Raw genomic sequence first — 26,794 nt, forward strand, 5'->3', positions numbered from 1 at the left:
CGAATGCTATTTATTTCCTGCAATACTGCAGAGGCCCCTGCTCACTTGGTTACTCACTATTTTTCCTTCGGTAAAATCAATCTGTTAAACCCGCTTCTCTATCTCCCATCTCTGCTTAAGGGTCCCATTCTATTCACCTTGACAATATTATCTTTCCTAATATTCCAGTAACTATGATAACTTTGCTAAAATCCCAACACTTTATATCACCAAAGTGTATTATTAGCAGTACTAGTTTTGAGTCTTTCAAGAAGAATTCTGATCTCAGACAGTGGGACTCTGTGGTGTCATAACCTACATCTTAACTATTGTTGCCAATATTCAAAAAGAGACCTGTGCTTGTTAAACCTCACTAATTACCTCAGCAATTATTAAAAGAAACGTATGTTGCTCCTTTTTAACAAGTTGGCACACTTTCCTGAGGTTGTATTAAAATGTATGAGACAGATCAACTGGAATATTAACTAACAAATGACATAACAATGATGTTAATCTTTCAAAAGTAACAGTAGAAGGTTGGTGTGTGTCATCTTCATTACCAAAGCTCTTAGCGTTTAGCTAACTCTTGCTGAAAAAAAATCCCCTCAAATCTACTGGGCTCTTATATCCTCTGAGGCTGGTGGAGGATAGGAGATGCTTGCTCCTCAGTACAACTGACACCAGAACATTTCTGTGTGAAGCTGGCTTCATCGATATAACCACTGGAATGCAAGTAAGAGAAGAGGGTGGGTCCCAGAGGTAAAAAACTAGCAAAGGAAGCAGGGGAACCACACTGCAAATCTGAATGGCTCATTCATTAACACTTTTTAAGATCTAAGGGTTTTCAAGTTGGTACTGACTTTGGACACCCAAATATATGCTCTCATGCTTACATTTTTTTCTATGCCATAACCCCTATGCCACTCTTAAATGATTAATGTTTCTCCTCATGAACAAGAAGTGTTATGTTTGGTATAATTACCTATTAGACAACTTTCTAATTATGATCAAGGAATACTGCAATTAAGAAGTATTTTAATGTGTTACGACATTACTTGTTGAGAAAGGTAGCTCATTAGAGTACTTTGCTTTGCCCTACATTAGGGCCTGATGATGAAGTGGCTCTACTTTATCACAGAGCCTATTCTGATTATATTTTCTTATAAACATGAAATCATTCTGACATCTTCTTTTATTTATTTATTCATTATTTCAAACAGCTTTAACTGACCTAACTCCTTGGGTCCCTCTCACTGCTCTGACATAACCAAGTGAGAGATTATATTGTCAAATCCAACTCTGTGTGTACCAATCAAATTCCACAAAAGTTGGGATACTGTATAGATGTTTTGTTATGTTTATGCATTTGGCAAACACTTTTATCCAAAGTGACTTACAAATGAGGATATAACATTACAGCTAACATCAAGGCAAACAAAAAGCTACGTAGAAGGAAACCACAAGTCAGACTCTGTCAGAGGTGACAGAGTAGAGATAGAGTGCAGGCATAAAGGGAAGTACAGAAAGATAAAGTGCAGAGATAGAGGGGGTAGGGAGGTACAAGGTAAGTGCTAGCATAGGAGATGCTCTCTGAAGAGCTCGATCTTCAAGAGTTTCTTGAAGATAGACAGAGACGCCCCTGTTCTTGTAGAGCTCGGTAGGTCATTCCACCATCGAGGAACGACACATGAAAAGAGTCTGGATTGTCTTAAAGGGGAACTCTGTAAGCCTAGACCTTATTTCTGGCATGAAATTCTTTATCTACTCACAGAGAACAGTTTGGTGAAAGTCGGCGTCCTTCGGAAGATATTTAGATAACTTGAGATCCGCCTATATCCATATAACGGGAGAGAGCGGGGCATAGACAATACAGCCTCGAAATAAGGCATTATCTATCTTTATTTCACCAATACTTTAAGACAAATGGATGAATGAACGCATACTATTGCACTGTTAGCTCATAGCTGCTGTGTTGTTGGCGGCTGTCGGGGGGCTTATAGAGGGCTTTCTGCACACTCTAGGTTTCGGATGATCGAAGACGAGACGCGCCACCGCGTTCTGGACCATCTGCAGAGGTTTCACAGCATAGGCTGGGAGACCAGTTGGGAAAGCGTTGCAGTAGTCAAGGCGGGAGATGACCATAGCCTGCACCAGGAGCTGGGTGGAATGTTGGGCTAGTTACAGCCTGATCTTCCTTATGTTTAGCAATGCGAAGCAGCATGATTAGGTCAGCTGGTCATCAATCATGACGCCCAAGTTTCTCGCTACATAAAAACATGCAATGATTTGCAAATCTCATCAAGCAATGTTTTGACAATATAACATAGAAAACTTATTAAATGTTTAAACAAACCTATAGTATACTGTTTTATTCAATTATAATGCTGCTGTGGGAGGCAAATGTCAAAATACGACAGACTGCAATTGTGTCAGCTTTGCCCACAATCCTAACTCATAAACCAGCACTCTGTTTGCAACTGTTAATAATCGCAGTTTTAAAAACTCCACCAGTTCATGTTAAACTTGATCTTTTCTCTTTTCTGTGTTTTAGCTATACTTGCATTGAAAATAACTGTTGTTCAACTTTTGTAAACTACAAGAATATCTGTCCACACGGTGTGGGTCACATCAGGACAGCCAATGGCAAAAATGACAGAATCATGACTAGTAGAGAAGGTTCTTTCAATTGTTTTAAACTATTTTCTGAAGATTTGTTAGTGTGGAGTATGGTAAAAGATGTTGGTTGCTCCTGGTCAGCTGAGTTCAAAATTTGGAACAAGCAAAAGGTTGTAATAGGGAAACATACAGGTTGACCAAGAAAATACACAACAAAAGAAATGAAAAACAAATGGGCAGTAACACTGACGATCCATCCAGGGTGTACCAGAGGCAGATAGTATATTCTCCAGCCTTCTCGCAACTCTGAATTGGATTCAGCAGGTGTAGAAAATGGATGGATGGAAATGGACAGAAACAGGAGTGGATGTTTGTGACCAAAAGGTAAGAAATCAGCTTGAGAAAATAGGCTTTCCATCCAGAAAAAGCTAAACTTAAACTATCAGTAACAACTACAGAAAACAAGGGTACAGTGGGTTAAAGAAGCAGTCACGGACAGTGGATGATTGGATGACAATTATGTTTAGTGATGAAACACCAGTACTGCATTGGACAAGGAGATGATGCTGGAACCTTAATTTGGTGCAGGTCCAATGAAACCTATAAAAATCTCTCCCTGAGGAAAGCACATTTGGTGATATATTTCTCTTTTTTTTTAATCATGGTTTCATACTTTTTTCCAGTACCTCATCCAAAAAAATTGCCAAAAATTGCCAAAACATTATTGGATTTTTCTTTTAGGTGACTTTCACAAAGCCACACGTTCAGCTGTTTAATGAGGCGGTTTGTGTCACAGTTACTGGTTCTTTATACAAAGCTGAATGAACATCCTATAAGATCGATGATTTAATCGTTTTTACCCAGTGTTGTAGGCTCCCTGATAGGCTCTTCATGAATCTGATGTTAAAGCATAAATCCTGTTTAGGAAAGGGTTTCAATCAAATAGAAAAACTGGTCTTGCATGTAGCTCATTGTCCTGGAACAATGACCAACTGGGCATAATATCTTTGTGATCTACCAATAGTTGCTGTGATGTCTATGGGTCACTGAAAACACTTAATATGCTCTTGGCTGTCTGAGAAGCTGATACTAATATCCTCTTAGCATGACTTGAAATAGCCTCGTGATCAGGGCTTCATTCTTTGAAACACCATCATTTCAATCTGTATTACTCAAGGTGAACCATATGTCTCCTCTTTATTCCTCAGATGAATGACAGTAGCCAGTGCTACATGCACAGTGGATAAAGAATTTGCTCTATACAATCTACAGTCAGTTCTGTTTTATAATTGAATTCCTACCTTGGGCCTTTTTACATTAGTATTTCCTCTTCCTTCTTTGTAGGTTGAAAGGGACAAGCTTATGCCTGTCAATATTTCAATTTCTGAGAGACTTTCAGAGGATGGATAAATGAAATTGAAGCTGTTCGTTGCACATTAAACCAAATCCACATCTGACATAGTGTCCATATCTTCCTAAGCATAGCAATTTAGACTTTTAAAAACCTGCCAGAATAATACTGCCACAATCCCTGCTGTGATCCCCAAGACCAATTCAACAGACATTCAACTAGCTGTCCTAACGTCAAATACTGAAAAAGCACATTTGAAAGAGAATAATCACATTCTACTATTTTGAACAATATCCCTTCGGTGTATATGCTAAACTGATAAAACCATGCATGAGGCTTGTAAACGAGGAGCTAAAACTAGTTCAACTTACGAATAAAGATACATCAGATTCATACTGTTGTAAAGAAGACAGACGTGAAGAGTCCTGAATTATATTCAACTGACAGGATATCGTAAGTCTAAACCTTGAGAACATCAATCCATACATGGTTGATTGCATAAATATTCAGTTACCTCAAATATTAAAGTCATTAACTAGAAGGTAACCAATCCTGTACAGCACATACTGGATATGAATGAGCCTTTGGCTTTCTCTGGTTGTGAACTGACTACTGATCAAATTATTTGACTGTTTTTAGTTACATACAACTGACGTTCGGTGTGTTCTCTGGAGACAGTTCACAGAAACCCCAACCCCAATAGCTTCTCTCTCTGGTGGGAACCATAGGGTGTACCTACAAACATCTTAAGTTGCCAAATGATCTGTAGTAATTCCATTCAGTTGAACCTCATCACTCATGCCCCAAAAAATAAAAAAAATAGAGTTAATCTTTCTTAACAATCTTTCTTAGAGTTCATCTTTCTTAAAGGCTATTCCAACTGCTGAAGCCAATGACTTCATATAAGTGATATTAAGTATCAGTAAGAATGCACAATGGAAAATATTTAATTAACTTTATGCATCATACATTAGATAAGTAATTACATTGAACTTTTGAAAGTTTTTGTTTTAAGAAATTTCCAAGAATTCAACCTTAAATTACATAATTTCATAAGAACTACTTAAGTTAGTTAAAGAAAAAGAAGATTTAAGCATAAATGCATGTATTTGGATGGCACATTTTATTACTGTCACAGTTTAGTCATCCAACCATCAGTAATTTTCCATTGATCCTGCTTCTGCCCCACTCAGCCTGTCAGCCACACACACCTCATCAGTTAACTCCACTCACCTGTGCACACAGCTGCCTCTCATCACATGCAATCAGCCCAGCATATAGTCACCAGCTCCACACTCTATCCTTTGCCAGATTGTCTTTGCCATGCAAGTCTTTCCAGCGTTCTCCTGCCAGCTTTACCGGTACCGACCTCGCCTGATTCCCTGCTTCGTCTGCCTCCTGGTAATTCGACCCAGCCTTCTGTCCCTGACCAAGAACTTTGCCTCTCCTCTCCTGATTCCTGTTTGCCGGTTTCTAAACCGTTTGTCTGTCTGCCAGAGTTTCAGTAAAGTCTTGAACTTTTTACCACTGTCTTCTGACTCCTTTGTACTGCAATTGGGTCCATACACCACCCGTTACAATTACATAAAAAAGATTAACTGACATTAAATGATTTACACTCCTTGTTTTTTGAAAACATCTAAAATGATAAATAGAATAGTCTGAAATGCTTCAAGTACATTAATGCTTGAGTTTTAGGGGAGTAAAACGTTATAGATTAACATAATTTAGTGGCCCACATACTCCACTCTTATAGCACCATGTATCATGATCGACATTCTATAAAAGACAGTGTTTTTGTCATTCCTCTATTTAAACACACATAAACATATTGCATCTTATTAAACTTTAACCCAGTCTCATGTCGAAACAGTCACATAACATTAATGTATTGATTTGTGTCCTTAAACGTTTTTAAGGTTTTCTCTTTAGCTTGAACTGATACTTAGGGATTTCCTTAATTCTATTTAAACCAAAACCCTCTTATCAAGGGTTTCTAGCAGTAAATAAAGAAATGAACACATTTACTGAAGAGTGCTCTGTCACCAGAGAAACCCATTGGTTACGCTTAATGATGGAGCAATTATAGATTTGAATGACAGTTTTAGCCAGTACACAACTTATGATTTGTCCGACTGTTCACAGTTGGTTCACTGCTTCCCGCCACTTCAAAGTTTTTTTCCACTCAAATCAACAATGATGAGCATTCAGAGAGAGAATTATGTGGTCTTACTTACCTGGTAATTAAGTACCTGTAAGAATTTACTTACCTGGTGAGTAATTTTGGTGAAGCTGCTTTTTAAATGTTCACATAAAGTTTGACGGGTGAATTAAAGGATACAAATCAAGTTTAAAGCACTTGTAAAACATACGAATCAAGTTATTCACAGAAAGAATCAGTATTCAGTCAAAATCCAATAAGTTTTGAAACACAAGCAGTAAATGTTTTCACAATTTCCCCTCAAATAAAGGGACATTTTAAGAGATTCTGTGCAACACCCTTAAGTCCCTCAGGCAAAGAGAGATTAGGCCTAAAGTGACACTTAAGTTTTGTGCATCTCTTATGAAGACTTTTAGGACCTACAGGTTTAATTTAGTCTCAGCTGTCGGCCATGTTTATTTCTACTTTTTAAACTGTTAATTACTTCTGTTTGGTTGGAATCCCAAAATGGGGTGGAACTTTTTGTGTGAAAAAATGTAGATGCAAGCGGACAAAAATAGTGACTCATCCATTCTTTAAACAATCTAAATGATTATAAAGTTCTAACTCTGTTATCACTGACCGATAACTTGCATTATATAGCCCAGGACCTATCTGCAGACCTTCAGATATATGGATGTTTCATCAACCCACTTTTGGAGTAAAGTTCTGTTTTTTTAGGGTGGAATCAAAGAAAGCACATATTTGCTTTAAACAGAAGACACACAAATTGAAAAAAGAATATATATTGTCCCTGTACTTTCATCATTAACTTTGAATGTTATGGTGTTGTGTCTTTTTGTTAAGGTGAAATATTTGTACCGCCCTAACAAATGTGATTTGGCTGCGTTTGAGCCTTGCATTACAGGAGCTTTTTCATCCAAAGCCAGCAGTGAATTTGGAAACAGAAGATAACGGAGAGCTGAGGGTTCAGTGAATAATGCCCAAATTGCCTGAAACCATGAATCACCTTTAAAAGCCCATTGAGATACAAAGAAATAATTGCAACACCAGCATGGTCACGGAGTGACGGAGAAGCAGGAGTATAAAAGAAAATAACTTTCAACTTATTCACTCCTTCAGATGTAATTACAGAAGTCAGTGCAGAGCCTCATTTGGAATGATTTCTTTACAGTCACACTGACACATAACAGGTAGGTAGTTTTTTTTTGGGGGGGGGGTCAGTTTCCTTACTTCTACATAATTTTGTTTGAATCACAGACAAACAAATCCTTTAGCATCACTTTGAGCTGGTTTGAGATTAATTTGACAACACTTATCTAAACAAGAGAGGCTTTTCCCCTCATTCTGTTTCAATCTGCTCTTGCCTTTGGAAGAAATCCCTTCTAAGCTTCTCTGACGTGAGGTGGACAGACCTGCCTTTGCCTTAACTGAACTGACAGCAGTGATCATGTGCACCACATCTTGGTCTTTACAGTGCTCTTCACAGTTTACCTCAATGCTTTGCTGTCAAGTATAGAAGAAATAAAAGTCAAGAAGCAGTTGGTTGTTCCCTGCGATATGTTACTATTCAAAGGACTCGATACACTGCAGAACTGCATGTAACAAGTCTGCAGGGCTGGTGCAGCTCACTTCTACAGAAATAGAAGCCACATATCTAGAGAAGCCGGGAGATTTTCAAAAATGCACCAAAAGTTTAAGCCTTTAATTCATTAATCTACTGAACCCTTATTTGATAGAGACGTGTGTGAAGAAAATAATTTTGAGTTTCTTCATTGGCCAGCTTTTGTATGTTTGGAAAATCTAGAAATTGGTGTCAGCAAAACATTCATAAAAAGCTGGGCGAGGGGGGACAAAAAGACACACAAATCACACTGTTCTAAAAGATTTCACAATCATCAGATTAACTGGTGCCAGGTGAAGGTGTCAGGATTGGGTACAAAAAGATGCGTCCAGCAAATGATTAGTAATCCCAAGCAAGAGTGGGGTGTGGCCCACCACTTTGTGTCAAACTCTGTCAGATAGTCATTGGTTAGTTCAGTGGTTCCCAAACTTTCTCTACTGGGCCCCCCTTTGGTACATAAGAATTTTTTTTTTTTTTTTAAATGACTGAGCATGGCAGTTTTTGTCTGAAAACCTCAACTGGCTTGTCTTTGTGTTCTGGCTATTTTGTCTTCAAGTGGTGTTTTAGCTTATTCGGCTTCAAGCTGTCACAAGCTAGCTCTTTAAGACAGACAACACACTGCGGTCTCTCGTCATTACCCACCGTTGTACAGGTGAAGCCAAAGGCAAGATATGTGTCATATCTTCTTTTCTTTGCCATGGAAGGAAATTGCTTTGCAAGCACATTTGGCAAAGTTTCATCCTCTGCTTTGCGTTTATGTGGGAGCCCCACCAAAAATTGTCCATGTTATGCTAGCAGTGTCATTTATTGATTGATTGATTCCACCCCCCCTCCCTGAAATTGCTCTCCACAATATCAAGATTTCACACCAATAAAATGATATCATTCTTTGGATTAAAGATATCTACGTTAAAAAAGTTTAAAAGTGCACTGTAAGAAAATGGAAAACGGAAAAAAACTGGCAGCTGTGATTGCCAGAATAATATTGTAAAAAATACAGCAGAGTGTAAAACACATTACAAAACAACCCGTAAATTTTACAATTTAAAATTGTTATCCTTTACAAAATAAAATACTAGCCTATGCTGTTAAATAGGTCTCAGTTGTAAACATTTATATATTGAGTCTCAACTTCTTCATGTCATACTAGTTACAGCATTTAACTGGAAATCACAACACATGATTTTGTAAAATGTTATAGGCTACAGTTTATATTCAATTCAATTCAGTTTTATTCATATAGCGCCAAATTACAACAAATGTCATCTCAAGGTACTTAAATAATATAGTCCAATTCAAGCCAATTGGAATTCAATTAATTGTAATCATAATCCAATTAAATCCAATTAATTAATTTCAAAATAATCCAATTCATTCATGTAGAGCCAATTCAAAAACAATATCCTAGCTAAGGAAACCAACAGATTGCACCGAAACTTGTCTTCAGTCCAATCTCCCGTCCTGAGCGTGCCTGTGGCGACTGTGGAAAGGAACGACTCCCTTTTAACAGGAAGAAACCTCTGGCAGAACCAGACTCAGGAAGGGTGGCCATCCGCCTCGACCAGCTGGGGTTTGAGAAGACAGAAAAGAGGGAAAAGAGGGGAAAAACACCATAACACCATTCAATAATATCAGTTCTTTAAAACAAGCCATATTGTAATTTTAATTCTGTTGTGTTGATTTAAGTATTGCAATTTTTCTGTTTATAATACAGTAACATATCAATTCTACAAGGAAATATTATCCTTTTCACATCAACTGTAAAAGTAACGTTTACTCATTGTTCTGTTTTTTTACAAAGTATTGCTGATTCATTGTTTTTCTTGTTACAGATTTTTGATGTCATGATTTCATGGCATCATAATGTTAATTTCCCAGACATTTCTTACAGTGTGGACCAGTTGTATTAACAAACAGCATCACAGTCACGGCTGCCTCAACTGAATGTCTCCACTTGCAGTTTTTAAGAAATTATTTCATAAACAATAGAATGTTTCTTGTACCAACATGCAGGAACTAGAACATTCTTCCTCACTGGACCATTTGTTTTCCACTCACCTCTGAAAGCTATTCCTCTGCATGTTATTTTACTGCTTTAATGTGATCCCTGCTACTTTTGACTGTGCTCTTTGTGCTCATGGATACTCTTTGCTGCATCTTTGTCTAACAAAAGAAAAGACTTGCATTAAAAATTAAGAACATGGCAACATGGGGGCCCTAACATAATGGCCTCTGCTCCAAAAAACATAATGCTCTCTAGTGGATTACTGCTGGGGAAAATAGTTTACAAGACATGTTTTAAATCTTTCAGACACACACAGAAACACACTCTGATCCAATAATAAGTCAGTGGGATCCCGCCAAACCCCAAACAGAGAGCAGACGGAGAACGGGTGGAAAGTAAGCAAAAAGGAGAAGGAGCTCATCAGCCATGAAATCAGCGCTGGATTAGTACATACAAAAGATGAATATAAGAAGGAAACAGAGCCAGACAGATTAGCCATTAAATCTGTAAAGAGCTTATTGGAGCTCAAAGGTAAAACGGCACGGTTTTCACAGGAAGTTGGTTTTATGGAGCTGAACAGGTGTCTGCTCATGTTTTCAGCAGGGATACAAACATTTGAGTGCCCTTTTGTGCTTTAGTGGAGCTAATGCTGTGCATTTTCATTTGAAGCAAGTCAAGCATAAAGTTTGAAAAAAAATCAGTTTGGGACATGGCAAAGGCTAAAATGACCATCATAACCTGGAGGGCTTTTCTGCAGTAATTCCATGATTTCATGCCATGGGATTTTCTAAGGCCAAAATGTGTGAACATGCATGTGTGAGAGTGTTGGGGCTACAGTACAGAGAAAGGGATGACATGTATCTAAAACAGAGCAAACTGACTGGGAGATAAGGAACATCTGTGCAGACCCCTAGCACAAAGTTATTATAACCATGACCGCTACTGGCTTCATGAGTACAAAACTGAGTACTTAAAGCTGTGAAATGAGCACACGTTGCAGGATCTTTGCACTTGTAGTTGTTAGGCAAGTGAGTAGAAGACTCTAGAAGGCTCCCACTAGTCTTCTGGAAAGGTAAAAATACACTGATATTTGACGATTTCGGTCAACAGTGGTTGCATCATGTTACATCATTTTAATTTACACGGAATATCATCTTAGGGGGGGAGAAGGCAAATCACTGGAAAGCCGAAATGCGGTCATGTGCAGGCTCGGGACAAAACTACTTTTATTTCTTTATAGTAAATTCATGGGTATTTTTGTAACAATCCATTTCTCTTCTGCTCTGCCAATAATTTTCCACTCTCCACTCATCAGCCAACTCTGTTCACCTGTGCACTCAGGTGCTCCTCATCAGTAATCAAGCAGACTCACTGCCAGATCGTTCTTAGCCTCCATGCAAGACTCTCCATCATTTTCATTTGGAGTGATCTCTCGTTGCCAACCCTGCCTGCCTTTGACTAACCTGCCCCGTTGTTCTCCCGGTAAGCTATTCTTCCTTCTGTCTCCGACCACGAGCTCTGTCTTTTCCCTTACTGGTGCTTGCCTGCTGGTGTGGCGTTCTGCTGCTACTCTGCTGGATTGCATCAACTCTCTGGATGAGAGGTTTGACATCTCAAGAGACTCTGTGATTAAGCCTGTTTTTGGACTGCATACATATTGCTTGTTTGCTGTAAAGACAATTCAAGAAGAGATTAAAGACTCTTTACTAAAGAATCCTGTGGTTTGGGTCCTCACACACCTGTTACAATTTGAGTTAACTTATCATTATGATCTTCGCATAAGATTACAATAAAACCAACCAATGGCAAAAGATGCAGATTTTTACATAAACACGACATGCAGATGATTGGTCAAAAGCCAATCGCATCAGTTATTAATGCACAGAGTACCCCTTTACCAACACCCTCCGACACAAAAGGAACTGTTGAATATTTGCCAGGAATTCATATGCAATGGTAAGTGATGCACCAGCTGTACAAATAGTGAAAGGAATCACAAAAATGTAATTTTGCAGTGCTGGCTTATCAGCGGGGAACACAGATCATGTAAAGAGGTCAAAGGGGAGGAAGGAGACTCCTAGCTCCCAGGTAAGGGAAACCAGAGCTTGTATACTCTATAGCTCTGCTAGTATGTTGCTTACTGCTGCGGCACTCACAAGAAACACTCAGAAAAGAAAAAAATGGCGGATGAAGTGGGCTAAACAAACATGGAGAACTTTTCCATTTTTCTTCCAGACGGTGCAGTCGACAGAGCTAAAGTTATTTATAAGCACTGCAACATTGAATTGTCTTATCACCGGAGTACTTCGATCATATGACTGTACAGTTCCAATAAAAGTGCGTTATATGCTACTTTTGAATTCATTATTGGATTTTGCGTTTAACAATGTGATTAATCACAGGAAATCATGCAATTAAAGAATTTAGTATTTGCCCAGCCCCACTTTTTATGTTTTAAAAGTACATGGTGATGGTTTGGAAAACATGATTTTGCCATAAAAAAAATACAACAAAAAACATTTTCCACATTGTCCCTTTTATCAACATGGGAAACCCTGCACAACGTAGTAATGCTTTCAGGGTACTCTGACTTAACTGACACACCAGGCTTTTGACCAAGGGTCAGTATATGACACTTGGAGTAAGAGCAGGTTAGATTTAGACCAACAGCATGTTGACCAGCTCTATTCACAATTTGCTACTCATGCAAATTAACCTAGCTAACTTGTCAGCAACCTTTTATGAAATTTCCAACTAATAAAGCATGGACAAGAGACACTTGATGTTATTCTTAAATAAAATAAGTCCGAGTGTCCCCATAATCAGGAAAAAGTCAGATCAGAAAAACTCTAAAAGACTATATAACAACCTAATAACAATGAAACACTGAGGGTGACGTTAGTGAGCCTACTCTTAAAAGTTTATTCACAGAAGTACGTGGTGAATCACACACATAGCCTGGTCCTGATAAGCTCAGTGCTGAAATATTAAAGTCCAGCTTCACACCAGGAGTGTGGAACATGATTATTTTCATTCTGTCTCCCATGTTAACAGATTAGAACATCCACTTTGGTTGAGTGAGACACACGTCTCACTAGGCACTAAAAACATTTGTTGCTCATCATATCGAGCTCATTTGAACTCCGATACACCATCCATCACAGTTTCAGAGAGTAGGGAACCTGTTACAGCTTACCTGCTATAATGATGATTGAAGATAATCATTTTCAGTTCATTTGAGCAGTTGGATGTTACTTCTCACAAATTACAGTTGGACAACTTTCCTACCTTTACTTTTTCACTCATAACAGCTATGGATTATACAAAGCTGTGTATTTATGAACATTGTCTGGTTGTCTGTTTCTTTCTGTTAACCCTGTGACTTACTGTTGCCCTGGGCCCTGACTCTTGCTTTATGACAGCTGGGATAGGCTCCACCCCCCTGCAGTCCGGAAAAAGATAAAACATCAATAGTAAATGTCATTGTAAGGTGCTTTCAAAAGAATAAATGATAAAATCCTCTTCAGGAAGCTTAGGGGAAGAGGAGTGTCTCAGACGTAGAAACTAGAACTTCAAGTTTGAGCTTACATTGCAACTCACAAGATCTAAGCATTACTCCCAATGCCATCTTCTGGAACCAAAAAAATAAATTTTTCATAACTAAAAACGCCAATCTACAACTTCTAAAGAAAAAGGAATAAGAGAATTCACAATTTTGGCAGAGAAATGTGTTCATATTGTACAGAAAACACTCCAGATAAGTCCAAGCCATCTGGTAGCATTTACCAACCACTTCACTGTGGTTATACCAAACAGTACATGTCATTGGGAAGTGTTTAACTAATGAACAAACAGGTTGTCGTCAGGCAGCTATGGGGAGATTGAGGCGAGTCAGACACAGACGTTTGAGACCATGTTGCAGCGATCATTTTGCCACTTTTTTGGTTATTTCATTGTTTCACTTCCTGTTTGGTTACATTTAAACATCACAACTATTTGGTCAAGTTTGGGCAAAACAGTTTCCTGGGTATGTTAAGACATTAAAACTACTTGATTGAAGTTATGAGGCAGCATATTAATACCCGACGATGACACCATCCAAACCCCAGATAATGATGCTTAAGTACACACTTTACCTGTGTTTACATGGTGCGTTCAAAACTGATGCTAAAGAGCTTACCAGCTAAACCAACAGTAACTCATAAGGAGGTGAACTTTCAAAAATAAGATAGAAAATCACATAGGCCTCCAAGAACAACGTGTTAAAGGGGAAGTTCTTTTTTTTTTCTTTTTAAACCTGGACCTTATTTCTGGCATAAAATACGTTCATCTACTCATCAGTAACATTTTGGTGAAAGTCCGCATCCTCCAGACGCTATTTAGATCCGCATATATCCATATAACGGGAGTGAATGGGGCATATTTCCAAATTGTCAAAACACAATGATTACTTGGACGAAGTTCAGCTTTCACAGGCTTTGCATGACCTGGATTTACTAAAGCTCTGGCTAGTTGTGCTGAAAATGGCCAGCTCTCTGCTTCTGTATCCTCCTTTTCAGGAGCTCCTCATCCATATACTCTGACTCAATACTGTAAGGACGTCCATCGTACTCAAAGTCGTCATCCATGTCGTCAAAATCTGATAAATATTCTGCCATGTTGCACAAAACAAGCAGTAGCTGTCTTCACACGGAGACAGCCAACCGTCACAGAACACAGAGTAAATAAGCTGTGCTGCAGCAGCGCAAGTCCATGACTTTATCCCAAGTGACCCGGGTGTAGAAAGCCCCCAATAACAACAACACGGCAGCTCCGAATACAGAATGTGGTTAAATTCTTCATTCATTTATTTTTAAATATTGCATAAATAAAATCCATTTTTAGACATGATTTTCAAAGAAAGTAAATGTTTATTTAATATTCTGACATTTGAATATAAGTTCAATATATATATATATATATACATATATATATATGTATATATATATATGTATAATGCATCCCTACTTCTTGAATCTTGAAATCTTGAAATCAGTTTTGCATTCAGTAATGTATCATAGAACTTCAAACACATTGCCTTCCTATTGTAAGATAACAACTGATCATCTAATAACTAAAGAAATTGAAAATACAAAATACATCGCTGAATATTGTAATGTATTCACTCATTTGCGATGAGGAGCCTTGAAGCAGTTTCGGTGGGGAACAAAGCAAAGGTGGATTTTGCGTTTGTCACAAATGACGTGTTTTTCCTGTGCAGCATGATCTTTTGCATCTGGTGGTCTGCCTATCTTCTCATCTTAATTTGGCATGTGGTCAACCATATCATACTGTACTTCAGGGAAAGGCTTTAAATCCTGAACTTGTGGTCTGTGGGCAGGCCGTGATTCCAGAGACATACTCGCTCTTCCACGTTTTGGTGCAACTGGTTTATGGACACTCACCAGACACTGGGCAGCATTCATCATGAAAGGGAGGAGATCCAGGATGTCCTTTACCTGGAGATTGGCCCTCTAGCCAACTGTTGACCACTGCCAGGTCAAAAGCCTATGTGATCATTGTCTGGGTTCACTTTTTTTGACTGAATTTCTATGCGGTACAGACTGGCAAGTTGATCGAGTAAGTCAACACCACCCATTGCTTCATTGTATAGCTTGGCCACCTGTGGACAGGACACCTTCAGAAATTGTCCCTGCTTTTTGTTCCACCGCTGCACTTCATCCGTCCTGCCAACACCAACAAAGTAGGAGGACATGATGACTGATCTACTGTCACACCATTTGACCAGTACAACCTTACCATCACGGCATAGTTTCCTTGTGGTTTTTTCGCCATCTCTTTGTCGGACTGTAGAGAATGGCTGGCAAAGCGACAGACCCTTGTTGTCCCAGCAGCATGAATTTTTCTCTCAGGCAGCAGCTTCAGTGGATTGTACAATGAGAAATAATTGTCAAGATACAACTTGTGGTTGGTCTTTGTGATGCACTTCCTGAGATGGACCTTCCTGCACCTCCAAGTCCTAGCTGAGTTTTAAACTGCTCCTATATCGCCATTGTAGCTCCTTGGAGCAACAGGAAATCATAGTCCATGCTACTTTCCCCACACAGGAAGTATATTTTCATCTCCCAAGGGTGTGGTTTGCCTTTTATGTATTGCTTGACAGACAGAGATCCACAAAATGTCACCATTTGTTCATCAACACAAATGTTTTCCTCTAGTGGAAGCGCCAAGCATCTTCTGTGTCTGGCATCATAGAGTGGACGTACCTTGAAAAACACATCATTGTTCTCAGCTGGCTTGCCCAAATTGTTGACCAAATGCAAATGTGACCGGAACTGGAAGAACCTGTCACGGGACATATTGTTTCGAAAAACACCAATGTCCATCCAAGTTTCCCAATACATGGAGACCCTTGGCATTTTAATCACGCCCATAGCAAGGTGGAAACCAACTAAAGTTCTGATTTCCCCTGAACTGGTAGTCTTGAAACCTCATGTGCCACTTTGCATGGCACAGATATTGATGCTGTCAGTCAATCAGATTAAAGATCTCATCTGCTATATACTGTTTGAAGTATTCATAGGGGCTCATGGGATGTCTGTCATAAATCAGATGACTCTCAAAGAAAGTATCAACAATTGTAGCGAATGGCCTATGATGCCACTTAATGTCATGCTTCTTGGAGACTGTCATCTGCTCATGACTATCTTCCCTCCTGGTCACTGAAATCTTCTATCTCAACCTCAGCTGCCACCTCAACTTCTTCTGACATGCATGGGACCTCTCCACTGTCCTTTTCCACTGTCCCTCTTCCTATCCAATAACAAAACAATCAAATTTTTAACTAAGTTTCCATATTCTCACTTATGAACTCGTGTATTTGCTACAAGGGCCCTTAGAGCTGATGAAAACTTTCTGCTATACTCTTAACATCTACTCTTACCATCTATCTCATTCCTGAGCTAATTTGCTTCATTTCCTGAATCCAACCCTTCAAGTTCAGATAGCTCTCCATTTAGAAGGAAGTCTATGACTTTATACTCTAAAAGAACATTGTGTAAAAAAAAAAAATCAAGTTATTAACATGAAATAAATGAATTGTTAAATCATAGTTTAGCTATTAAATGCATAAATGTATTTTGCTTATTTGTATGTTGATACTGGGTAATTGAGTGGTGGTTAATATCTCCTTACTCCTGATGTACATAGGGTTGGATATTAAACTTTGAAAAAAATCCTATAATTGAATGATGTGAGATATTTTCAAAATAACTTGAAATACTACTACTTGAACTTGTAAAATTATTCTGAGAGCAAATGTATGTGGCTGGCATACATATAAATGTATATTTTTTAAGTAAAATAGGTACTCGCTTGTACCCCTCTTGAGCTTAGGAGCCATGCTTTTCTTGTCTGATGTCTGAAGGTCAGATCAAGTTAAAAGTCATGACTGCATTGTGATTGGACAATCGAGAACCAGTCAGTAAGAAGCATTATTCAAATGATGAAATCACAGCTTTTTTATTGGTTTTATTGGAGTTGTTCAGTAGTTCATATACATAGAAATGAAATGTGTATATATATATATATGAATGAATATAATGGATTGATGTTCTTCTATTGATATTGCATTTTAAGCAAAGGCGGCCATTATGTTAATTTATTCAAAGCTTGTCCATTAGCGAGTGATTTCAGTGAGAGCTCTCAACTCTCATGTTCATATTTCTATCTATCTTTCTTTCTCAGTGGGTCTCCCAGATCGTTCAAATGCCCGAAGCAAAGCACATGCCGTACTTGTGGATGCAGAGCGGATGGTTAGATGTTGATTCATGGATCTAGTCAATATGACGGCTGCTCATCCAAAGCTATGTGATATTGATTGTTTGTTCTTCCTACGCCGTCTCTGATGTCTATGACTAAGTGAAAGGATGTTGCCACAATTTGCATGATGTGGTTTTAAAATGACAGCTGGAATGAGCTGAACATTTTAACTCTTCAGGTTTGCAGGGGCATGTTTTCAAGTGAAGTGAAAAGATTTATTGTTTAATTTTTGTGAGAGCTGTAGTTGTGCTGATTACCAAAATGAGCTGCAGCATCATTACATCCATATTATGAATCACTAAAATACAAAAGGAAAACTCACATGTAAGTATTTCTTATCAGCAGGCGTAACAGCTGGCCAGATGCAATATGTGAAAATATGCCAGATCTTATTCTTAAACCAATTAAAGAAATACAGTTTGTTAGCTGACATTGTATTTGGCTTATTTAATTAATTTTCTTAGATTATATATACTGTATATTAACAGGCTAGTGTGTGCAACTTTATCTGTTGTTTACTATCTTCTTTTCATAAATTAAATGATTAATTGAAAATGCCCTGATGAAGTCTTTTGAAGATTTTTTTTGCACTTCTCTTTCACATTTTCTGTTGTTTAGAATAGAATAACCTTTATCATCCCACGAGTGAGAAAATTGCATGTTACAGAGCTCTGTGATGAAGAAATATACACAGGATAAATAAACAAATGCAATGCATATATTAAATTTGCATCTTATATGTGACCCTAGGAGTAAGTGTGAGCATCTGTCTGTTGGTTGTTGTTTTTTTTTTAAAGTATTTTTTTTGGGCTTTTCAGTGCCTTTATTGATAGGACAGTGGAGAGAGACAGGAAACAGGGCAGAGAGAGAATGGGAATGACATGCAGCAAATGGCCGTCCAGTTCGGGACTCGAACAGGGGCCAACTGCATCGAGGACTGCTTAACCCACTAAGCCACCGACCACCCCTGTCTGTTGGTTGTTTGTCCTGTTTGTCTCTGTGTGGCCCTGTGATGGACTTGTGACCTTTCCAGGGTGTACCCCGCCTCCTGCCCAATGACAGGGGCTCTGGCCTCCGCGACTCTGAGTTGGATTGGGTGGTGAGTAAAATGGATGGATGGATAGATATATATATGTAAATACAGTACTGTGAAAAATGAATGGGCCGCCCCTCATTTATTTATGTAAACCAGACTTGCTTGTAGTGGTTGTGTGCAATGGTTCTGTAGCCTTTCTGAAGGTCTTCAAAGTTTTGCTTGTGACATTTTCTACTTTTTCCTGAATTTTCAGTCCAATCCTTGTATCTGACCATTTTCAGAGGAATGTGTGTTTTGCACTTAAGACTCACCTATAAATAATCCAAGCATAAAAAAGGCACCTAACTCAAGGGATAAACCAGGGTTTGCAAAGACAACTTTGCAAAGAACACATGACTTAGTTACGATCAGCCTTAACAAATGCACAGATTCTCTTTTTATTTCTTATTTTTTGTTGTTGCATACACAAAAAACATGAGACACAATAGTTCTCCACTGTACTTCTAAAAGATAGATGGGGTATTTTGTTTGTTTTGAAGTGGGGTTGTGTGAAGTACTTATTTGTAGTCAGGGCCTTGTCTGCGGTGGACAGCTGTCAGAGAGTTTCAGTTTGGAGAATCAGGGAGGAATTCTGACAAGGGAGCTAAGCTTACAGCAACTCAGAAAGAGGCCATGGAAGAGTGAATTTTTCCCCTCTAAAAACAACTCAAACCTTAAAAATGTCATTGCAGTTTCAGCGAATATTATGTATGATAAATCTTATACTGCATTTATACTTTGTCTTGAGATAAAATGTTTGGCTATATATAGGATCTAGTTACTAGTTACTAGTAACTCAGTTATTAGAATGTTTTAATCAGTGTCCAAGGACAGCTACTCATATTCAATACAATAATGTATTACAATGATTAATTGTAGCAGCTAATAACTAAAAATTGTATTAGCCTCAAATGTATGTTGGTCTGTCTGTGTCAGTCTGGGACAGATGACTCAGGGCAGATGGTGAAGGATGTGAATCACAGTACACATACACAATGATTACAAAGCACTTACAGTACAATAAAATGTACTGAAGTTAAGCATAATGATAATAAATCAATTATTTCTCATGTAATAAACCATGTCATATATTACTGGTTTACAAATATCATAAACCAGTATTTTATTTTGCAATATAAGATCACATTTTGAAAATTACAGATTTTACTAGTTTATTAAAAGATATTGGCTCAACTGTATTTGATGGCAACAACATATCTCAAAAAAGTTTAGATGTTGGGAACACAGGGCTAGCTCATTGGTAACAGGTAAATTACATGATTGCGATGATCTTAGAAGTAAAGATGGGCAGAGGTTTAATAATCTTGAAAAAGACTGCATCTACAAACTGTGGAGCAATCTGTGCAAGGGATACAGATGGAAATCAATATTGAATGCCCATGATCTTTGAAATCTTATGTAGCACTGCATTAAAAACATGAATGGAATGCCATGGAAATCACTGCATGGGCTCAGGAATATTTCTTGATGTCTGTGAACAGTTCATCACGTATGGGTTAAAGCTCTTTTATGCATAGAAGATGTAATTTGTGAATATTATCCAGAAATGCTGCCATCTTCTCTTGGCCAAAGCTTATTTGAAATGGAATGAGGCAAAGTAGAAAACTGTTCTGTGGTCAGAAGAACTCAAATTTGAAATTGTTAGGTGCTATTTTCTTTGGAATTACTCAGTTCAGAAGCTTGCATCTCCAATCGTATGGGAGTGCATTAGAGCCTATGGAACAATAACTTGCATATCTGGAAAGATACCATCTGTAGTGAAAGGTATTTACAGGTTTTAGAGTAACATATGCTCCCATCCAGATAAAGTCTTTTTCAGGAAAGGCCTTGCATATCTCAGTAAGACAATGCTAAATCTCACACTGCATACTCATACAGAAGACGTGTGCTGGACTGGCCTGCCTAAATCCAGACCTTTCATAAATTGAAAATATTTGGCAGAAGAATCCTATATGCTAGAATCCTATATCAGACAAAATCCAAAAGGTCCAGCAACTGGTCTCCTCTATTATCAGACGTTAAGATTGGGCCTCATTCACCAATATAATCTTTTTAAGATTTTCTTAAATTAATTTTTAAGCTGTTCTTCAGAAATGTCTCAAGAAAATTCTTTGTCAGATTCATGAACGTGTTCTTACTTCACAAAATTTTTGGCGCTTTGATCAATGAATGCAAGTCTCTTCCTAAACTGAAAGCATGTGCCAGATGTTCCTAATTTGCATAGGTAAATGCCCATAAAAGGGCATGAGACTGAAGGGGTGTGTGCAAACATTCTTGCATACATTCTTTTAAGATACTCATGGTGCGCTCAATTGTAGAACAAGTTAAAGTTCTTACCTAAGAACAAATCATGGATGAGAAAACATCGGTGAATGCCAGTCTTCTCAAAAAGTGCTTTAGTCAGACTTCAGAAGAAACACAAATTCAAAGAGCATATTAAAACCAAACTATACATGTACAGTGTACTTTATCGGTAGGATTCTTAGCAGGCAGGAGCTAATGCTAATGTTGATACTAATGCTCAGTGTGTGTGTTTGACAACAAAGTACTTAATAGATGGTTCGGTCCTGTAGTCAGGGCTGAAAACAGTCCAATGTATGGTGAATATCCAGTATTTAATGTATTTTTGTCACTTCTCTGTTATAAGAGTTAGCAGAAACAACTCTCACATCTCTAAAAGCTTACAAGACTGCAGACAGAGAAAACAGGTGGGATTGCTTGTATTTTTATTTGTTCTTTTGGTTTTGCTGGTAAGCTGATCCTTGCTGGACCCAGGGTGTTACCAGCCTCCATTTTCACTCATTTGTTTTTATATGATGTAGCCTATGTGTCATTGTGTCATTGAGTGATTGACACGGATGACAAATGATGCATTATGGCGAATGTCAAGAAAAGGAAGTTGTATGCAAAATGGCACGCCCGACAAAGTTAGATTATTTCAAAGCATCAGTTTGTCTCGAAGAACCGTAGCAGACAGGATTACTGATATGGCATAAGATATTGGAAAAACACTGAGTATTTTTCTCTGGCCTGTGATGAGACAACAGACATCACAAACATGCCATTTTTGTGTGTGGGATTACGGCCGAGTTTGAAACGAAGGAGGAGTCGTTGTCTTTGCAAGCCAGGCATGGCACTACTACAGTGAGCATTTATTCAATCAAGTTGTTGTGGCCATGAACAATTTTGAACTGCCATTTGAGAAGTTCAGCGGTATCGCCACTGATGGAGCACCCGTAATGGTTGGTGAGCAAAAAGGATTGACTGCATTAGTCAAAAAGGAAATGAGCCGTCTGAATCTGGATCCAAGAGATTCAGTTGTATGCTGGTCCAATCCATGTGTCAATTTCGCGAAATGAGGGAAAAAATGTTTAGGTAGACAAGGCCTATTATCGGTTCCTCGCCACACATCTTCCTGTGGTGTGGCAAAAGATTGCACCGTTGTGAGAGAGGTGGAAATAGTGACAGGGATAAATTATAGTAGGTAGGAGTGTAGCTTCTTTTTCAGCAGCATCCGCTCTTGCATTTCCTTGAGAGACAGGACCTGTGTTGTTAGTGTGAGCAAAGCATTTACAAACAGAGATTGACTTTTTGGAGTAAAATGGCATCAAGAAGAGCTGTGACTTTGTCATGATGTAGAATGGGTTTGCCGTTAGATTTTAGGAATTGTCTGTGTTTCCACAGAGTGTCAAAATCCTGGACAACCCAAAAGCATATTCGGAGTCAGATTAGATGGTTACTGCTTTGTTGTTAGCTAGTCTGCATGCCTCTGCCATTGCTATCAGTTCTGCCACCTGTGCAGAATGGTGAGGAGGGAGTGAGCTGGAGAGAAGAGTTTCATGATTAGTGACAACAGTAAAACCAACTCTGTTGTGACCCGTTTGTGGGTCACGTGAAGCTGATCCATCTGCAAAGAGAACCAAATCCGGGTTTGTAAATGGTGTTTCTTGGCAAGCAAACCGGTTGGGGGTTCCGCCATTCCGACACTTTTTTCCTCCTATGGTCGGAATGGCGGTATGTTAAAAAAATAAAAACATACCGCCATTCCGACCATAGGAGGAAAAAAGTGTCGGAATGGCGGGACGTTTAATAAAAAATTCAGTGTCGCCATTCCGACAATTGGAGGCCAATGTCGGACCATTCAGACAGTTCCTTTTAATAGCCTATTTTTTACCCAAAACATTTTGCACTAATGATATGCCGGCGCAAATACGCCCTAAAGTTTGGCGCACAAACTCTGCACATACAGAGGCCACAGCCTCGCAAACAAACTTTAATAATCTATTATCAAAATCCCCTGAAATTTCAAATATAAAAATACAGATATTAATGTAACTCTGGCGAGACTGAAACTGGTTAAGCAGAAACACAGTGTCAGTGAGCTGTCACAGCAGCCAGCTGGAGCGGAGCTCTCCACAGAGCCCATGCGTCTTTTGCACGCTGTCATCATATGCAAAAGTAATAATTACAATTACAGATATCACGGCTACTGCACAGGACACAGTTGCGAGCACTCTGCCTTGCCTTGCCAATAGGAGAGGAGAGAAATGACAGCATAGAACGTATAAAACACAACAAAAGGCAGTAAAAACGTTTATTCATGTTATTCACGTGATTTATGAGTACTCGCTCCAATTTTGGGAAGCGCGGATGGGCTTTGCGCATTTGGCACAAACACACAGCCGTTGTGCAAGGCTTTATACAGCCTGTTGATATCTTAAGGTCCTAACTGGTCACACCTGGGAGTAAATGTCATGTAGAGATTGTTTTTGCATGACATTACAGCTGAACATATAGCTAACAAACCAACGTGGGAGAGCCCGAAGACGCATGTGCCAGAAACCAATTTTGACCACTTCATACTGTTTATTTGCTTTCTTTTAGTTAACTTTCGTTTCTTTTGGATTCTTGTGCGTGTTATGGAGCCGTTTCGGTCCATGTTTGTAAGCCTTTTTTTCCTGGATTAAATTTTCGGAAGTTGAAACAAGTGGCATTGGAGTGTGTGATTGAAAACCACCGCGGTCTGCTTCTCCTCCTCCAGTTGCCGAGACTTTGTGTTTTTAATAACGTTTATCTATAAACATGTGTTAAACATATAAATTGCATGAACAGAAAGAAGGGACTCACCTGTTGAGTAACGCACATTTCCTTATACGGAAAGCCTTGTCGGAATAGCGGGATGTCGGAATGGCGGGATGTCGGAATGGGGGTTGCCACCCTTTCCCACCATAGTCCTGTGATTTTCTTAAAACATTTTGATAGTTCCAAAGCCTAATTACTTTGAAAGTCCCACATTTGAAATGTTGTAGCACGAGTTTTCCGTTTTCACCAAGTTGACAGGATGGCATTTTGGCCGGACATTCAATTTGCAACATGGAAATAACGTTTTTTCAGTGAACGCAGCATGGATGTGTCTGACGCAGAGAGGAGGATAAATGAGGTTCATAATGCACTGGCGCTGTCTTTCCTTGGAGAAATGGTGAAGTTTTTTTTTTTTAACTTTGAATACAGTGTGGGTGAAGGAAAAATATGTTTATGAGTACATTAAACGTCAGGGCTGCCGTAATCAGCAGCCATAGTTAAATTTCCATGGACCAGGGGAGTCGTTTGCTCCGTGTTCATTTGACTCAGTCTGAGTCTGCAGAGAAGCTGCGGCTGCGCACCGGTCTGTAGCCCCACAGAGTGCAGGGATGAACGGCTCCTCTCCTTGTCCTTCTCCCTCTATGATAAACTGTAAGTCACGTATAATGGGCCTGTGACCAAAATGAGTGAGAAATCTGCTCATTCTTTATTTTTGAAAGGATAAAAAAGGGGAAACCCCTCTTAATCTCCAGGTTTACTGTAGGACCAAACATGTGTTTCAGTGTCAGATGTTGGGAATTTGTTTGGAAGCATGACAATAGCCAACCAGCTGGGAAATGCTTGCTATCCAAATCTTGCATCCTTCTCTGGGTTCCCTTGTTCATGTTGTAACTTCTCTTCATTTGAAGGTGACTCAAAGATAAACACAGATTATCCCAACATTTCACACACATGGACTTTAAGAAAATGTCTTCATTGTCAGAGCTTCTTGTGCCATGATAGTTAATGTTAATGTCATTTTTTCAGTTCCCTCAACTACTTAAAACACAGTCGGACTTTGGTCACTTTTTGGGTTCTAAGTTGTTTTCCAATGTGCAATTTTACTATCAAAAGTATTTCTAAACCTCAGATTTTTTTTAAAAGAAATCTGTCACGATTTAAGTTTTGATTCATGTCTTGTCTCGTCATTTCCTGTTTTATTTTGAAATCACTAACTTCCCTCTCCTTTCAGGTACCTTGCCCTTCCTCCTGTGTCTGCGTCTGATTGTCTTCCCTGATTCCAAAGTGTTTCCAGCTGTTCTCCTCTGCTCCTCTTGTGCTCTAATAGTCTGTGTCTCCCTTGTCTTGTGCCAGTGTGTTGTTTCCACCATGAGCCTCACCCTCGCGTCTTTGTTCCACAGTGGCCACAGCTTCCTTGAGCCTGCAGTCGAGCGTATCCTTTGTTGTAATTTATTGATTTATTTATAATTTATTTTGCTCTGTGAGGAGATCGTCAACCTGTTGTTTATATAAATAAACAGTCTTGACTTTGAACTCGACCCTGCATCTTTGTCCTGAGGCCTCGACAAAATCTTGAGACATATTTTTATTTTGTCTCGATTTAAGTTTTGGACTAATCGACAAGCAAATTCGTCGTCAGGAATATCCCTCAGACATTTTTGTGCTGTAGCTTTTGAATGCTGCTTTATCGACAGCTTAATTTAAATTAAAGCAGCACTTTGCTGCTGGTTTCCTCCTCTCTCCCCCTGCTTTTTCTGCCTCTGCTTTTATAAAAGTGATGCTCTGTTCTGTTAATAAACCCTTTCAGTTTACAGCCTCTGAGGCTGTTTTTACTTCTCAGACCATCCTGAAAAGGATCATGAGGCCGATGCCAGATAGTGAGGATGAGCACAGCAGCCTGGAGGAGACGTGCAGCTCAGGCTTTCTGAGAGACCACACTGAAAATGCTCAGATTGTAAATGTTCTCTCAGAGAAACAGACCTGAACAATGTACATCTCCTAAAGCTGCTGCTGATTCTTCACACTGACTCCATATTTATGAAACCTGGTGGTGGAAAATCTACCCGGTAACATGATGGAAACATTATTTTATTTTACCGCAGAAAGACCAGTTTCTTTTTACAGGTGAAGCAGAGATTCTTTGATCTTTGGGTAAACTTGAGAAAGTTCTGATGTTCAGCATCTTATTGGCAGCTTTAAATACTTCTGACTGTGTCTCTGTGGGCTCCTCTCAGGAACTGCACCAACTCCTGAAGCTGTGGACAGGTTGGAGTATACCTCCCCAGCACCTGTATGCAGGAGTTCCTCCTGAAACGACCACGCCTGTAGCCTCAGCCTGCAGGACCTGCTGAAACTGCCTCTGAAGAGCCAAAGCTAGCAGACATTCAGAGAAAAGCTCCAAGCGTCTGTTAGAAGTACAGACTTTGGCTTTGGAATGATCTGATGTGAATAATGTGAGAAACTGAGCGTCTCTAAGTTGAACATTTCAAAGTTGTAGCAGTTAGTCTGTTCCTCTGTTTCAAGCTGCTCATTGAAGGTTGTGGAGCAGTGAGCCATGTTAAGGCTTTACCTCATTAACTGGAAGTGTGTGAGGTTGGTAACAGTTCAGGAGAACTGAGAACAAACATTTCAATCTGAAGTTTTAGTTACAAATGTTAGTTTGGTTAATAAAGACGATTCAACATGAAGTGCTTCGTGCACTTTTCCATCCAGCAGTGTGTGAACGTTGGTGAACTCGTCTGTTCAGTTCTGCTGTGGCTGCATCAGCTGCTGTGGTGCGGCTGCATAGATGTGGAGTGCATCCATGAAGGGAACATCGGGGTCAGGTGACCTGGCCATGTTCTCGCTCAGGTGTCCTTCAAGCTGCACTTGGGCTCCTTCAACTCGGTCCGTTTCACCTCCGAGGTCATCAGAGCCGTGTGGTCCATCCCAGTCAGTCCCACAGTCTGCCTCCACCTGAACACAAATAAAACACCATCACAGTTTTAAGCTTATTCAATATTTTGTAGGCTTTCTTGAGACTTAAACAAAAGCTTTGGCATCTTCAGATGTTTCACTGA

This window comes from Leuresthes tenuis, unplaced genomic scaffold (assembly GCF_036924035.1).
Source record: "Leuresthes tenuis unplaced genomic scaffold, fLeuTen1.0.hap1 SCAF_11, whole genome shotgun sequence".
NCBI lineage: Eukaryota > Metazoa > Chordata > Actinopteri > Atheriniformes > Atherinopsidae > Leuresthes > Leuresthes tenuis.